This window comes from Carlito syrichta, unplaced genomic scaffold (genome assembly GCF_000164805.1).
Source record: "Carlito syrichta isolate Samal-C Ts95f unplaced genomic scaffold, Tarsius_syrichta-2.0.1 Scaffold306634, whole genome shotgun sequence".
Lineage (NCBI taxonomy): Eukaryota > Metazoa > Chordata > Mammalia > Primates > Tarsiidae > Carlito > Carlito syrichta.
Genome location: NW_007250730.1, coordinates 698,712 through 710,023, shown reverse-complemented (window position 1 = coordinate 710,023; position 11,312 = coordinate 698,712). Strand labels below are relative to the sequence as shown.

The 11,312-nt window shown below is 41.5% G+C and overlaps 1 long non-coding RNA gene across 1 annotated transcript in view; it reads right to left on the bottom strand.

The window, feature by feature from the left end:
- LOC110596085 overlaps positions 1–11,312 on the bottom strand; it is a 152,234-nt gene that overhangs the window by 463 nt on the left and 140,459 nt on the right. The gene's annotated exons all lie outside the window — the stretch shown is intronic.

Here is an 11,312-nt window from a genome sequence, read left to right as displayed (position 1 = left end):
GCACCTGTAATTCCTGCTACTCAGGAGGCTGGGGTAAGGATGGCTTAAGTCCAAGAGTTCTAAAACCAGCCTGGACAAAATAGTGAAACTCATCTCAAAAAACAAAACAAAACAAAAAAAACCAGCCGGGCTCAGTGGCTCAGCCTGGAATCCCAGCACTTTGGGAGGCCAAGGTGAGTGGATTGCCTGAGCCCACGGGTTCGAGACCCGCCTGGACAACTTGGTGAGACTTCATTTCTACAATAAATCAAAAAATCAGCCGGGCGTGGTAGCGCATGCCTGTAATTCCGGCTACTTGGAAGGCTGATGCGGAAGGATCACCGGAGCCCAGCAGGTCGAGGCTGCGGTGGCCGGGAGCGGCCACTACCCTCCGGTCTGGGCGACAGAGTGAGACTCCAACTCAAAACAAAGAAAACTATTTTATATTATCATTACAAATAAAATAAACATATTATTCACCAGAAAATGTTGAATCTAAGTTAAAGATTTTATTGTATTCCCCAAATCTCTTTTTAAGAAAGGAAAAAAATGCAAGAAACAACTGATAAAGATGAAAATATACTGGTCATATTTTAAAAGAACAATGCATACCTGATGAATAGAACGGAAAAATTAGTATTGTGATTTTTATTTTTGTTTTTTTGTTTTGAGTCAGAGTCTCACTTAGTCGCCCAGACAGACTGGAGGGCAGTGGCCGCTCCCGGCCACCGCAGCCTCGACCTGCTGGGCTCCGGAGATCCTTCCGCCGCAGCCTTCCAGGTAGCTGGAACTACAGGCACGCGCTACCAGTCTGGGTGACAGAGTGAGACTCCAACTCAAAAAAAAAAAAAGAAAAAAACTATTTTAAGGTGAACAATTGTCCTTCAAGTTAGTTTTTCATAACGTTTGTTCATATCTATATGAATTTGTCTTAGAGTAAATATAGATGTTTGTATATAACAATTAACCAAACACCAGACTTTACAGCAGGAAAGAACAATGAACACTTGTATAAATCAGCAATACCGTGATCCTTGAGACTGGTGCCTGGGTGGATTCTATTACCAAACGAAGTTGTTGACCAGGCTGCCTCTAAGGGTAGAGAACAGACACAACCAGAGCTCAGTAGACATAATTATCATTTTATTTATTTGTTTGTTTATTTATTTATTTATTTATTTTTTGAGTTGGAGTCTCACTCTGTCCAACCCAGACAGGAGTGCAGTGGCTGCTCCCGGCCACTGCAGCCTCGACCTGCTGGGCTCCAGCGATCCTTCTGCCTCAGCCTTCCAAGTAGCTGGAACTACAGGCGTACGCTACCACGCCTGGCTCATTTTGATTTATTTAAAGATGAGGTCTTGCCAAGTTGCCCAGGCGGGTCTCGAACCCGCGGGCTCAGGCAATCCACTCACCTCAGCCTCTCAAAGGTGTGGGATTACAGGTTGAGCCACCGAGCCCGGCTTCATTTTATGTATTAATGACCTATTTTAATTTATTATCATAAATGGTATGTGATGAACACATATAGGCAGACACTACCAATTAGCCTACTTCTTGGAAGCATAACCAGAGGTTAATTTAGCAATCTGTAGACTGTTCTTCCCATAAAATTGGGTCATTTTAGGAATGTCCACAACAGGGAAGATTACCAGATGTGTGGATGATGGCTTGGCTACCACTAAAGGTTGAGAATTAGTTAATATAAGAAAGGTCATGAGTCTTAGCTGGAGATAAAGTGTGAAAATATTGGCTGAGCTTAACTTCTTTATATTAAACACAAAAGTTTACTTTACCAATAGCTATAATCAAGGAAGAACCTAATGAAAATGTTAAAGGATCATATATAATCTTGTTAAATTATAAAATCATGAAGCAGGAACTAAAAAGGCAGTTTATTTACTTAAGATAAATTAACTCCCCCAAATGTTTATAAGCACACCAATGCATACTCCAGCCTATCTACTTAGTTCTTAGTTTTGTGCACATAATTATTGTTGGGCAGGGCCCAGCACACAATGAATATTCAATGAACATTAGTTGAATAAACTAGTGAACTTCTCTTTATAGTTTCCCATCTATAAAACTGTGACAAAATAAGATTTAATGGCATATAATTAAAAACTGTATTTGAACATAGCCTTTCTTCTAAAACATATCTGTGAAACTTAAAAGACAAATTGACTAAATATCCCTTTGATTTTTTAAAATCATATTGAAAGAAGAGCACTAGAACATTTGAGTTACGTCTGTAAGATAATAAAGCCAATCAACGTTAAGTGAAAACTTAACCTGCTCTTGTGACCTAGGATGTTAAACAACTATTATATGACTGATTTTTAAAGTCATTGTTTACACTGACTATTTACTGGCACATCAAGAAGAGCCTTATTTTCAGAATTTCTCTTTCTCTCTGACAGTCATGGGCAACAGAACTCCCAATTTACAGGTGGAGAAACTCATGCACAAGGAGTGTAGTGTGTTTAGTTACAGGTATGGGGCCACAGCAACATGAGCAACCAAGGAAATGCAAATCTGTAATGATGAGGTCAAGGTTGTGTTGAACAATAAACATGTATGATGCTTATAAGAAAATATGCATAATCCCCTGTAAAAGGTCCTTCACTCTAAGAAAGACTGTTTATCTTGTAAAATGATGACTGTTCCACCCATAGCCACACAAACACTCTATGTGGCTAAAATCTTCCAGCACAGTCCATGCTTCCTTTGGCATTCTCAGGGTGTGCATCTACACAAAACTTTCTCCATTTGTCCTCACTTCTTGAAAAACCAGAAAGGTTATCAGGTTGGTTCTTGACCACACACAGCACATCTGCCTGGAAGCAACTGTGGAATCACTGTGTACTGAACACATCTGGCAACGATTCAGACAGGACACTAACTGATTACAAGGAGAATTACCATCTGCAAGATTATTTCTCTATAAACAAAGGCACAAAAATAAAAGCTAAACAAACAGCAAACAGAAAAGAATAGTTCACAACGAAATAGAACTGTTAAAATTTATTTTCTTCCATTGAAGAAGCATTTCATCATGATAAGAATTCAGTTTTTTCTATAATCCATATAAAATTACATTCTTTAACAACAAAAAACAAAAAGATGAGGCTGGATGGATGCAGTAGGGCTCACACCTGTAATCCCACCACTTTAGGAGACCAAGGCAGGAGAATTGCTTGAACCCAGGGGTTTGAGACCAGTCTACACAATATAGTGAGGACTTGTCTCCACAAAAAAAAAAATTTGCTGGGCATGGTGGCACATGCCTCTAGTCCCAACTGCTTGGGAGGCTGAGGTGGAAGGACCACCTGAGTCTAGGAGTTAGAGGCTGCAGTGAGCTGTGATCATGTCACTACACTCCAACCTGGGTGACAGAGTGAGACCTCGACTCAAAAAACAAAACAAAACAAAACTGAGCTAGGGACCAGGATGTGGAGAGAGGAGCCAGGCTCTGACAAGAGCTCTGGAGGAAAGTCCTGTGCTGCTCCAGGCCCTGGGCCTGGCATTCTCTCTGCTCCTGGTTGCTTCTACAGGCCCTGGACTATCTGTCTCCTTGCCTTTTCAACGGCAACACCAAACACTTCTGACTCAGACAACTCTATCCTTGCTTCTGTCCTCTAAAGCTAACACACTGTTCCCTTGATGTTGTTCCCAGGTTTTAAGGCTTGAAACAAATTTTACAAAAGGTAAAAACTCCTCTTATGCCACAACCGTGCAAATTTCTTTGCTTAAAATGTAGTTTGTTTTTAGAGTGAGTAAAGGATGAAGGCCACCCACACATACACATACTATCATAGCTCTTGCAGCTCTTAAAAGACGGCAGTGAAATTATCCATATTTTAGATCAGGGGCTGGTCAAGTTTTTCTTTTTTTTTTTGAGTTGGAGTCTCACTCTGTCACCCAGCCTCGACCTGCTGGGCTCCAGTGATCCTTCCGCCTCAGCCTTCCAAGTAGCTGGAACTACATGCATGTGCTACCACGCCCAGCTAATTTTTGATTTATTGTAGAGATGAGGTCTCGCCAAGTTGTCCGGTGGGTCTTGAACCCATGGGCTCAGGCAATCCATTCACCTCAGCCTCCCAAAGTGCTGGGATTACAGGCTGAGTCACCGAGCCTGGCCAAGTTTTTTTTTGTAAAGTGCTGAATAGCAAACATCTTAGGCTGTGCAGTTCATGTGGTCTCTGCCACACTACGACTCTACCACTGCAGAAGTGGCCACAAGCTGCCTTGGAAAGTGAGTCAACTAAGAGTGGGCTGTGTTCCAATAAATGCTATTTACAAAAACAGGTGGCAGGCTACAGTATCCCAGTTCCCATATTAAGAGAAATATATACCGCCCACCCTTTTCTGGGATTAGAAGTTGGATAGTACTCGAGCTGTATAAGGGAATGAGAAAGGGTCAGGTACCAGAGCAGCAGCCTGACTCCGTTCTAGGGGTGAGGATGGGCTGAGGAAGAGGAGAAATAGTGGGCAGGAGTGAGCACGAGGTAGGAAGAAAGGCAGAAAAGGAGAGGAAGTCAATGGGTCTTCAGGTCCCCCAGAGGAGGCCTGTCCAGAGACGGTGGTGGTGGATGCATGAGGGGCAGACACTTGGTTTCTAATCCTCCCACATCCTTCAAAGTGGAGGAAATTCTGTGAACTTCCAAGGCTCTCTCCCTCCCCTGCCCACTGGCTGTTGGGCTTGGGAGGACTTGCCTGCACGGGGCTCTGCCCCTTCTTCCTCCTTTACTCTAGAGAATGGAAGGGTCATAGATGGCATGTGGTCCCCTGCTCTGATCCTTCACAGACACCTTCTCCCATGTGGGGGAGTACGGCTAGCCCAGCATACTCTGTCACTGAATGGAACTCAGTCTAATTCTGGGTTGCAGATGAGGAAACCCGTCTGTTGTCTTTCAAGCCACATTCTTTAACACCAGCTTTATGGGCAATAAAAATGAGAATTTGGTCTCCATCTGTTCCTCTCCCACCAACTGAGGTTGGCCAGATCTCATCTGGAGAAGAGGGCTGTTGTTACTGGCATGCCCTTGGGCTCAAGAGGGACGGGGATGGTGGGGAACCGGGTTGGAGCCTGCCTGCGAGCAAAAGGTTGTGAATACGGAAAACTGTTTTCTTCTTCTTTTCTTTAATTGGAGAGAGGGCCTGTCTACAACTCCGTATCTGAGAATTCACTACAAAACACTGGTTCCAAAATGTTTACACGCAAAAAAGCAGCTGTATGGTCAAAAGTATGAGAAAAGCCTACAGGAAGTAAGTTCTCTTCCAGTTGACTTCCAAGGCTTTTCAGCATCTGAGAAATTCTGCAGTAAAGAACATTAGATTTCTTCACCATGTACCTGAGTACGGAGTCATTTTCTTCACCTGACACCCAACAAGCATCTTGCAGAAGTCCATTAACACACTATGGGAAATGCTGACAGAACATTTCTAAAGTTAAAATTGATTTCAAATATATTATTTTTATCCATCTCTTCAGAAGACCTTTGATCTGGCCAAATTTATTCACTTTTGAACATCCTTTTTACACAATGCTAACTCACAGTATTTTCCTGTTGGTGATTTTTTTCATGACTCCCTGTTAATGCACTTTGGGCAGACTAGCAGTCTGTGACAGCATCCTACCACTGAGTTCTGATTCCAGAATAGCTGATTATCCACAAAGGCGAGAAGAATAGGCAGGCACCCTGAAGACACAGGAGAAAGCCCCAGTTCTTTAAGATATCTCCCCCACAAATTCCACCAATTAGAGATTCATTAGGGTGAATGAGCTCCTCTTTTAAAATGCAAATACCCTCTGGGAGCATTTACCTATTAGTCATTCACCCCTTGAGGTCTGAAAAGAACTCATCAACAAGGGTACCTGCATGATCAATGTTTATGTCCCTGACCCTGAACTGTACCCCACATCTTTATAATAAATAATTCAATAAAATTAAAAAAAAGAATAACTGAGTGGCCACACCATGAACTCTGGTCCATGCTTCAGTTACACTCATTATTCTTAAGGCGGCCTGGCAGGGTGGAAAGAGAATAGCTTTGGAATCAGAGGGAACTCGACCCAACTCCTTTTCCAAATCTGTGATCTTGGGCCAGTTACTCAACTTCTTAGAGCCTCAACTTCCTCATCTGAAAAATAGGAATAATGATACAAAATGAGGCTGTTAAAAAGATTAAATGAGAAAACATATTAAGCATCAATTGCACAGACCGAAAGGGAGAGGAGTCGGGGCAAGACAAATGTTTTGTCTTAAGTTTTGGGTCCACTGCTGTTCTGCCTCTGCATGCAGCTGTTAGCATGTTGACAGCACGGGAGATACACAGACTGAATGTTTGTGGCCCCCCTCAAGTTCACATGTTGAAATCTAATCCCCAGTGTGTTGGTATAAAGAGATGGGACTAGGTCATGAAGGTGAGGCCCTCATGAGTGGGATCAGTGCCCATATGAGGGGCTGAAGAGACCTGAAGTTCTACCCCTTTGCCATGCGAGAATGCAGCAAGAGGACGCCTTCTATAAACCAAAAACTGGGCCCTCGATACACTCCAAATCTGCTAGCACCTTCATCTTGGACCTCTCAGCTTCCAGAACTGTGAGGAATAAATTTGCTGTTCAAAAGCACCCAGTTATGGTATTTTGTTATAACAGCATGAACAAAGGCAGAGAGCATGACAAGAGAAGGCCCTTACACAGACTCTTATTAAAGCTTTGGCAATGCTGTGAGGTGGGCTTCACGGATTCATTTCACCCGAGTCTGCTGACAATGCCACGTCAGTCTGCAATGTCATCTTGCTTCTTGTTAACTTAAGTGATCCAATTCAGCTGAATGCACACTACACTGAAGTGTCCTCCAGCTTTCCCTTCCACTTTTTCTAATTCTGTCCATTTAATTACTGTCTGTTTCCACCAGAATGAAGAAAAAAGGAACAGAGAAAAAGCTGATTCCTGAAGACATGGCCTGCCCAGGAGCCTTGTCGGGATTCTGCCGATGTGAGTTACAACTTTCAAGGAAAGTGACCCAAGAGCAGAAAGAGCTAAGCAACAGAGGAAGGAATGCAGTTAAAATCTCACATAGTAAAGGGTTCAAGCTGACTCAGAATTAAAGAAAAGCAAGTTAAAATGGCATGGAGCATGTACTGAATTAGCATACCAAAATTACTAACACCCAAAACTGGTAAGGAAAAGAATGTAACTGGCACACTCTTATTCTGGTAACAAAGTGAATGCTCAATCGACAAAAAGTAAGGCTCAATAGAACAGTAGTCTACATCAAAACATGAGTATAAATTTTAATTTTAATATATATTTCTACATACAGTTTAGGTATCACATAAGATTTCAACTTTGTGACTGCTGTTAAGATCATATAGTTCAAACCTGCTTACTACTTTAAAGGCTCAGGGTCACACAGTACTTCAGGACGCTTCCTCTGAAAAGTAAGAATGCCAACACATCTAACTGAGGTCATGCCCATTGATCATCCAAGCGGCCTGCTCTTAATTAGCTTGTCCTGAGACTCACTAACTCTTTCTCTTGGAATCTTGCTATTTTGTAGCTATGGCCTAATACTTTTCCTGGGCAATCTTAAAGCGACACAAAAACATCAATTAAGTGTTTAACACTATGTTAAAATGGTCAAGCCTAGGTAATCTTACTGTTAGCCTGGGAGACTAGAAACTGAAAAGGCCAAACTAATTTTGTACTTGTACAATTGTACAATACTGCATCTGTACAAATCTGTCTTGAAATGTTTTTCTGCAGTTGTTAGTATCTCTCCTACATCCGAGTAAATCTGTAGACTGAGAGAGGAAGTTGGGCTGACCCTTCCTCTGCCTGATCCCAAAGTGCTGTGAATAGAAAGCTCCACAAAGGGTTGCTCAAAGCAGTCCCCGCCAACAGGCTCTGCAGCTCTGCTGAAAACAAACGGGACTTGCCACACGAAACACTGTGGTGTGTATGGCTTGAAGCCTAAATTTGTAAACAGAAAAAAAACAGGCTCCTCCTCTCCACCAGGTCATCTGGAATCCCAACAGACTCACACGCGCTGACCTGCACTGGGCAAAGAAGACTGCATTGATTGTCACCAGTAGCAGAAACCCAGGCTGGAGATACACTGGCATCAAGTCACTCACACTCGAGTGCTCCACCTCCTTTCCAGCCAACAGAAGACATTTGTAAATTATGGTTTGATATCAGTTCTGCTCAGCCAGAATTTTCTACATAGAAAAATAAATGAGCCATGAGATCAGATTTGTGTCAATCTTTTTTTCTCAAATCAACTGGTTCAGTCAGAGGTATTAGTTGGTAAACTTCTCAATCACTTAATATTGAGTTCCTAGATGGGTCTAAAAGTTGTACTGTAACAAAATTACAAAGAAAATTTATAGCAAAAGCAATAAAAGCAGTATGTGAAATATAATCAGTTCAAGTTAAGTTCCATTCATTCAACAAATGTTAGCTGAACACCTACCATGTCCCACATACCATGCTGGGCACCATGTGAACTACATACCACCTCTCCCTCACAGTGCTTAGAAAGGATCTCAACCAAGCAAGTGGAAAATTCCAACAAGTGGTTGCAAAAATGAGCCAGAAACTAAAAATTATGAAGTACCAAATAGGTTAAGAAATGTACATTTATAAGAAACATGCTATGACCAATGTGACCAGTTTTAACAAGAACAGGCTTCATTATTTGAGCTTCTTCCCCCTAGTGCCTTTCATTAAAAAAAAAAGAACATATATCATTAACCATTATCATGTGCTTTTATTATACTGCACACAAAAGTTAGGAGAGAGTATTTTCTGAAAATATACCAACATTGTTTGAAGAAAAGTTAATATGGAAAAAAGTCACTGCAAATCACAGATTTCAATCAGAAGCAAAGCCACACATACTGGGTATAATGAGATAGCATGATGTGACAACTACATAAAGACAATGGGTTTAGTTTAAAATACAGAAGAAGCTGGATGGTTTTATTAAAGATTAACCACAGTTGTCATTAAACACAGTTGTCATCAGCTATGCGATATGAATGTGTGAATTTACTGCCCCAATTAGGATCACAATATACTCTGTCATACTTAAGATGTTCATATAAGGAACAGAAGAGATCTGGTCCCTTTAAGAACTCGGATGAGCCTAAACACTACAAGGCCTAAGAGGGGAAGTCCTAACCTGCCCACTGGCCCCTGACTAGGAGCAGACAGACAGCAGGAGGGAATGGCCAACTAGGAGCCGAGGAAAAAGGACTTGAATGGGCTTGGACTAAAGTGGAGGGCTGCAAATTCAGGCCTACCCTCCTTCACTAGATTTCTAGATTTTCAGTTGGGCTACAATATGCAGACAGAATAGAAAAGAAAGTGAAAGTCATGGGCTAGCTTGGGATAAAAGTGCTCCCCAAGAGAAAGGGGCAGAAAGTGGCAGGGAGCAGGACTCTCCTATGCATCAACAGAGATGAGTCCCAGGAGTCTAGCTGCCAGCAGGGTGGTGTACAGAAGAATCACTTGTTTCTAAGAGATTCTGATTGAGAAGCTGGTGAAGGGTTGAATACTCCATGTTTCCAGACATTCTAATGCAGGAGGTTCACGGACAATACTGAGAAACACTCAAGCAGGAGACAGTCTTAAAAAGCTGCCTTAAAGAGTATGAATAGAGTGATGGTCCCCTCCCTCCCTCCACTGATCCCTCCCACACTGTTCAAATATTAAGAGAGTACAGAGATATGTACAAGGGCTCAGTTAGATAAATGCTCCCAGAAGAACTGAAAGCAGGGTCTCAGAGAGATACTCACACCCATGTTCACAGTAGCCCTATTCACAATAGTTACATAGTAGAAGCAACACTAGTCTCCATCAACAGATGGATTAATAAACAAAATGTTGTGTGAACATACATCGGTGACCAGCATAGGTCATGTGCTGGTAGTCCCAGCTACTTGGGAGGCTAAGGCAGAAGGATCGCCTTAGCCCAGGTGGTCAAGGTTATGGTGAGCTGTGACCATGCCACTGCACTCCAACCTGGGTGAAAGAGTGAGACCCCAATTCAAAAACAACAACAAAAAACAAAAAATGGAACATTATTCAGCCTTAAAAGGAAATTCTGACATATACTACAACATGGATGAGCACTGAAGACTTTGCTAACTAAAATGAGCCAGACAAAAAGACAAATACTGGCATGATTCCACTTACAAGAGATCCCTAAAGGAGTCAGATTCACATGGGGACAGAGCAGCATGGTTGCCAGGGTCTGGGGGAGGCGAGAAGGAGGAGCTTCTGTTTAATGGGCACAGAGTTCCAACTCTGGCTCTAGAAGTCTGTTGCATAACAATGTGAATGTACTTAACACTAGTAAATGACACACTTAAGGTTTAGGTTGGTAAATCTTACATTATGTGTATTTTACTACAAGTAAATATAAGAATTTAAGAAATGTTTTCTTCTATTTAAAACAATAAAATGCAAGGGTATCTGCATAATGAACATTTGTATATCTAACCCTGAATTGTATACCACATCTTTAAAATAAAATTTAAAAAGAAAGTAAATATGGAGAAAAAAATAAGACAATAAAATGATTTCTTTTCTACTTGCTTTAGTTTTGTTCCAATAGTTGTTTACATATAGATGTTACAATGAGTCTTTAACCCATATTTAATTGTCATTTTAATAAATCGGTATTTAAAGAGAAAAAGAATGTGTTTTCTTTCTCTCTACTACAGAATTAGTTAAGCCTCAATAAAGGGTCTTACCACCTGGCTATAAGAAACAGTTTGGCCACCTACCTGCCCAGTTACTATGAATTGCAGTAAAAAATCATAACTGATAGCAGAGAAGCACACTTGGACCACTCTGCACTAGTCAATAATGCTGCTGCATCTCTGTAAGCGTGTTTGTATTTATACAACCAGTGCCAACGGTGTTAGTGGTACTGAATATCAATATGCTATATTTCAAAGCATTTTACATGGCTGGTTACAAAAATGAAAATGTTTAAACAACCTAAATCTATGCAGCCATAAAGAAGGACAAAATTATGAACTTCGCAGCAACTTAGATGGACTTAGAGTCTATAAAACTGAGTGATCTATCATGAAAACAAAGAACTGAGTATCATATGTTCTCACTCATAAGCAGACCTTGAACAATTATCATAACGCTATAAGAAAAGAATTGGCGGTAGTGGGAAACTGCCTGGGGCAGGGGGGAGGAAGGATTGGCAGTAGTGGGAATCTGCTGGGGGGTGGGGGCACACCTCATCAACAAGGGTACCTGCATAATGAACATTTGTATGCCTAACCCTGAATTGTACCCCACA